Genomic DNA, 5,811 nt, shown 5'->3' with positions numbered 1-5,811 from the left:
GTTAAAAGAATGTATCTATTCCGTATCATGATATAATTAAATCCCAAATTCAAGTTAAAAGAATGTATCCATTCCGTATCATGATATAATTAAATCCCAAATTCAAGTTAAAATAATGGACCCATTTCTGCATCACGATATAATTAAACCCCAAGCATTTTTTTTCTTTTTTTTTTTCTATTTTTCTTAAAATCATTAAAAACCATCACCCATGCATATTTTTTTTTATTTTTTTTTTTACTATTTTTCTTAAAATCATTAAAAACCATCACCCATGCATATTTTTTTTTTTTTCTATTTTTCTTAAAATCATTAAAAACCATCACCCATGCATTTTTTTGTTTTTTTTCTATTTTTCTTAAAATCATTAAAAACCATCACCCATGCATTTTTTTGTTTTTTTTCTATTTTTCTTAAAATCATTAAAAACCATCACCCATGCATATTTTTTTTTCTTTTTTTTTTTACTATTTTTCTTAAAATCATTAAAAACCATCACCCATGCATATTTTTGTTTTTTTTCTATTTTTCTTAAAATCATTAAAAACCATCACCCATGCATTTTTTTGTTTTTTTTCTATTTTTCTTAAAACTATATACACATTTGACACTATCCACATTTTCATAAATAATTTTTCTGCTTCCTTCTGAAAATCTTTAACAAAAATATTGAAAAACAGTTTTGAAATGGTCATTCCCCTTTTTACACAAAAATTTGACAACTTAAATATGTTACATTTACAATAAAATTTACAAATTATTTAAAAACAACAAAAGTGTGAAAAGAGATATAGGTACCAAACTTACTTTTCTGAAACATGTGTATCCATTTCTTTGAGTTCAAAGTTCATTGTAAAGCCAAGTCTGTCATCAATACAAACTGAACAACTAAATTTGGATTCCAATGGATATCAGATACCAGTAAATTTGGAGCATGCAGTGCACCTATGGATTCGAATTTGATTTTTTGGTGTTTTAACGCCACTTTTAAGCACTACTTTGGCTATTTCATGGCGGCCAGTTTGTATTGGTGGAGGAAGCCAGAGTGCCTGGAGAAAACCACTGACCTTCAATAGGAAAACTGACAACCCTAAGTCAATTAAGATTGGAGTCATGTGCACCCGCACGAGCGGGGTTCGAACTCACAACCTCAGTGTTGACTGGCTAGTGTTTACAGTAGTAACTACTTAGACCACTTGGCCACCGAGGCTCCCATGTTCCTATGGATACCTTATTTACATTGGTAAGACACATGTGATGTTCCTATGGATGCCTTTATTACTTTGGAGAGGAACATGTGATGTTCCTATGGATACCTTTATTACTTTGGAGAGAAACATGTGATGTTCCTATGGATACCTTCATTACTTTGAAGAGGAACATGTGATGTTCCTATGGATACCTTCATTACTTTGGAGAGGAACATGTGATGTTCCTATGGATACCTTTATTACTTTGGAGAGGAACATGTGATGTTCCTATGGATACCTTTATTACTTTGGAGAGGAACATGTGATGTTCCTATGGATACCTTCATTACTTTGGAGAGAAACATGTGATGTTCCTATGGATACCTTCATTACTTTGGAGAGAAACATGTGATGTTCCTATGGATACCTTTTTTACTTTGGAGCGGAACATGTACCGTAATGTTCCTATGGGTATATTAATTTCTGGTAAAAATGGGACATGTTCCCATGGATACTCTAAATTCAGGGAACATCTAATTTACCAAATTTAAAACTTTAAAAAGAAGTTTAGAAAAGGACGGAGGATCTTTTTATCACTTATTTAAATTCTGTATCTTTAGGTTTCCTTCCCCCTTTTTTCTGTTAAAATTTGTTCTTTATTTTTTTTTAAGAGGGGAGGCTATTTCAATTAATCTAAATTTTAAATATTTGGCTTCCATTCTCTGTTTCACTTTAAAATTTATCTAAACGAAGGAGATGTATGAAACATATATTTGATTTGAAGGAAAATTTAACAGTTATTAAAAGTTAATATGAAGGATTTGTTTATTCTGGGTTTTTTATAATTTGTCCTTTATTATTAATTGAAAATGACTTTAGGGATTATGTTATTGAGACAGCAACTAAACAACACAAAAAAACTGGTCCCCAGAGGTCAATATAGTCTCCAACAAAAACAAGTTTCTATACTATAGGTCAAGTACTTAATTGTATGTTTTTGTGTTTTTTTTACAACACAAAATTGTTTAAATAGAGTGAGATTTTATTTACTCAATTTTAATGAAAAGAATTCAGAAACACGCATAAATGTTTAAACCAAAGGTTTCTAATTAAATGTTCAATTGATATTTTAAAGTTTAAAAGGTACACTTTGGTTCTTGTTTGACAACTTTAAGAAAGACCACTTTAATGGTTAATTTGAACACTGGAATATCTTTATTAAAAACTGAAAGTTTAAACGGGAATATTTTTTCATTATCATTTTTATCCAAAAGTACTGGGGTATTTGTGCTCCACAAACTTAAAAGCAACAATAAAATCATCACAACAATGTGAATACAACATTAACACATAACTTACTTCATTCAATAGACAGCAACTCTTTCCCCATTCCCTCTTTTATCTCCCCCAGTTCACCAGGCCCTGGATGTCCCCTTCTCCCTCTTTTATCTCCCCCAGTTCACCAGGCCCTGGATGTAACCTTCTCCCTCTTTTATCTCCCCAAATACACCAGGTCCTGGGTTTCCCCTCTCCTTTTATCTCCCCACTTCACCAGAGTCCCTGGGTTTCCATTCCCCTTTCTTTAAGCCCTAAAATCCCAGGCCAAGGTATTTCCCTTATTCCTCCCTACCTGCCCAAAATCCAAATCCCAGGTCAATTTTAAATAGATGTTGCTATATTGGGCTAGGGGTTAATTAAATAGAACAATGAAAGAAAACATCAGCAAGCCAGCATAAGCTTTACATGTTAATTTATATATGCAATGCTAATTATCCTATGCAGGTATGCAGGTTTATGCAGATTGTGCAGTGTTAGATACATTGTTATACTTGACTTGCCAGTGTTAACTTTGTATACTTTATATTTTTGTAAAAAAAGAAAGTTGAACCCAGCAAGTTATGTAATAATGTTGTACTCAGACACTATAATAATGCAATATCATTCACATCAAGTTGTTGAAAGCCCAAATCTTTTGCTGAATTAAAAATTTTAAACTCATTTAATTGCAAGAAAAAAGAATTTTTAATTATTTTGCTTTATTATTATTTTTTATAGATATTTAGTTAAATTTGTCTACTCTTTTCTTTATAGATATTTAGTTAATTTAGTCTACTTTTTTCTTTATAGATATTTAGTAAATTTAGTTGACTTTTTTCTTTAAAGATATTTAGTAAATTTTGTGGACTTTTTTCTTTATAGATATTTAGTAAATTTTGTGGACTTTTTTCTTTATAGATATTTAGTAAATTTTGTGGACTTTTTTCTTTATAATATTTAGTAAAATTTAGTCGACTTTTTTCTTTATAGATATTTTGTAAATTTTGTGGACTATTTTCTTTATAGATATTTAGTAAATTTTGTGGACTTTTTTCTTTATAGATATTTAGTAAATTTTGTGGACTTTTTTCTATATAGATATTTAGTAAATTTAGTTAACTTTTTTCTTTATAGATATTTAGTAAATTTTGTGGACTTTTTTCTTTATAGATATTTAGTAAATTTTGTGGACTTTTTCTTTATAGATATTTAGTAAATTTTGTGGACTTTTTTCTTTAAAGATATTCAGTAAATTTTGTGGACTTTTTTCTTTATAGATATTTAGTAAATTTTGTCGACTTTTTTCTTTATAGATATTTAGTAAAATGTAGTCGACTTTTTTCTTTATAGATATTTAGTAAATTTTGTCGACTTTTTTCTTTAAAGATATTTAGTAAATTTTGTCGACTTTTTTCTTTATAGATATTTAGTAAATTTTGTTGACTAATTTTGAACTATAAACACTAAACATATTGTATAGATGCCTATCTTTGTTGAAGACTATGTTGACCTAAAGACGCCTTGTTTTTGTTGTTTGTTAAGTACCCCTCATTGATGTATACCAAATATATTCTTTAATTTATCAGAAGCTGCCAAATTAAGATACAGAAACCTTATTTAATATTTTTTTAAATTTTAAAAGAGTGGTCAAGGTTAAAATGAACAAATGCGAAATTTTTGGGATGTTTAAAAGGAAATTAGTGATATTTTCTTTTTTTGTTTGACTTCTGATCTGTTACTTTTTATAAAAGCTCTCAATGAATTATAAAACAGAAGTGGTAATTTTATCCTTTCATCCAGAAGTGAAAATTGCTGAAAAAAATTCCTTTATTTAAACTATGAAATTTATGTAGGGGACTTTAATGTTCATTTTCTTTCTAAAGGGTGGTGACAATTTAATGTTTTAAATGAGTCAAAGGAAATATTTTGTATTTTTCATCAAAATTTCAAAAGCTAAATGGAATGTTGCACTGTTATGCTGGATTTTTATGCCCCATACATGGACATTATGTTTTCTGGTCTTACCCGGTCGTCTGTTTGTCGATCCTTTCTTTTGTTTGTCTGTTCGTTCGTCTGTCACACTTCAGGTTAAAAGTTACTCTGGTATTAGATGCAACTTTTAAATTTAAAATTTTAACAGGATGTGGCTATGTATTAACTTAACGGTGGCTAATCTTTCGCAAGTGTTTAACTGCCAGTCAGAAGAAGACCAAGGGATGACCATATTTTTATACCCCAGTCAACCCTTGGGGAAGGGAGCTATTTTTGTGAAAATAGGTACACATATATTTAAAGCTGTTTAGCAGGAATATGCTTCTTACATGTGCTTGTTGCTTTTAAGCAATTAATCATATCTGTGATCCTGCTTACAGATATAATCATTCTGTAGAAGTAAACATTGACTTTGACCTGACACTGCATATCTTTGACCTTACAAATAACCATTCTTACAAATAGTTTGATCTTAAATCTAGTAGACCTCTACACTTTAAAGGAGTAATGACCATTCTATTCTTGTCAATGTTGACCTGAACTTTTAACCTCTAACCTATGACCAAACTTTAAAAGAAAATGTTGACCTGAAATGATTGGATATCTACACTGATTGACCTTGACCTGACTGATAATTATGGTGATCCATTTTGACAGTTGTCCAGCCTGAAAGTTTAACATGTGTTGGATAAAAAGAACAGTGGTTACAAAAAGACAGACACACTCTTTATAAATTTCCAAGTTAAGTAAATTAAACATTAAAAACTTTCATTTAAATTAAAACAAAATATTTTCATAAAACTTTAATGATTAAATAGCCAAAATTATTAAAACACTCATTTTGAAGTTTTGAAGAAATTGTGTTACTTAGCAAAGAATGAAAATCTTTCAAAAATAAACTGAATGACCATAAATCAAAACAAAAATTTCAAGTTTCAAAAATTAGCTTTTCCAAACATTTTTTTTTAAACTAAAACAAAAATTTATACTTAACCAATTATTTTTTTTTAAAGAAAATATACAAAATGTATATGTATTTATCAAAAATTAACCAAAAAATTAGACAGCTGAGATAGTTTGGTATGAAGTAACAAGGCAGCCTAGCACTCTAGCCACCTGTCTCCACCCAGCAAACCTCCCAGCTGCCTCAGGGACAGGAGCAACCTCAACCACTGGAGCAGGGATCACCTCCCAGTCCAAAGGAACACCTACATCATTACCTATAACAACATACGGTGTGACTGGAGTGGCTGGAACCTCAACCTCTTCAGGACCATACCAGACAGTCTCTTCAGCGTGGTTGGTTGTTGCA

The 5,811-nt window shown here is 30.1% G+C and overlaps 1 long non-coding RNA gene across 1 annotated transcript; it reads right to left on the bottom strand.

Annotated features, from left to right (window-relative positions):
* Nucleotides 1-218: 218 nt before the first annotated feature.
* On the bottom strand, nucleotides 219-5,440 carry LOC127719394 (uncharacterized). Its single transcript, XR_007990281.1, has 2 exons — nucleotides 1,403-5,440; nucleotides 219-1,316 (listed from the first exon to the last, which is right to left on the bottom strand). It is a non-coding gene; the product is annotated as an uncharacterized LOC127719394 (long non-coding RNA).
* Nucleotides 5,441-5,811: the final 371 nt, after the last annotated feature.

The sequence above is a fragment of the Mytilus californianus genome, unplaced genomic scaffold, assembly GCF_021869535.1.
Source record: "Mytilus californianus isolate M0D057914Y unplaced genomic scaffold, xbMytCali1.0.p SCAF_11, whole genome shotgun sequence".
NCBI lineage: Eukaryota > Metazoa > Mollusca > Bivalvia > Mytilida > Mytilidae > Mytilus > Mytilus californianus.
Note: the sequence above shows the minus strand (reverse complement) of the source record. Positions and strands in the feature narration are given on the sequence as shown.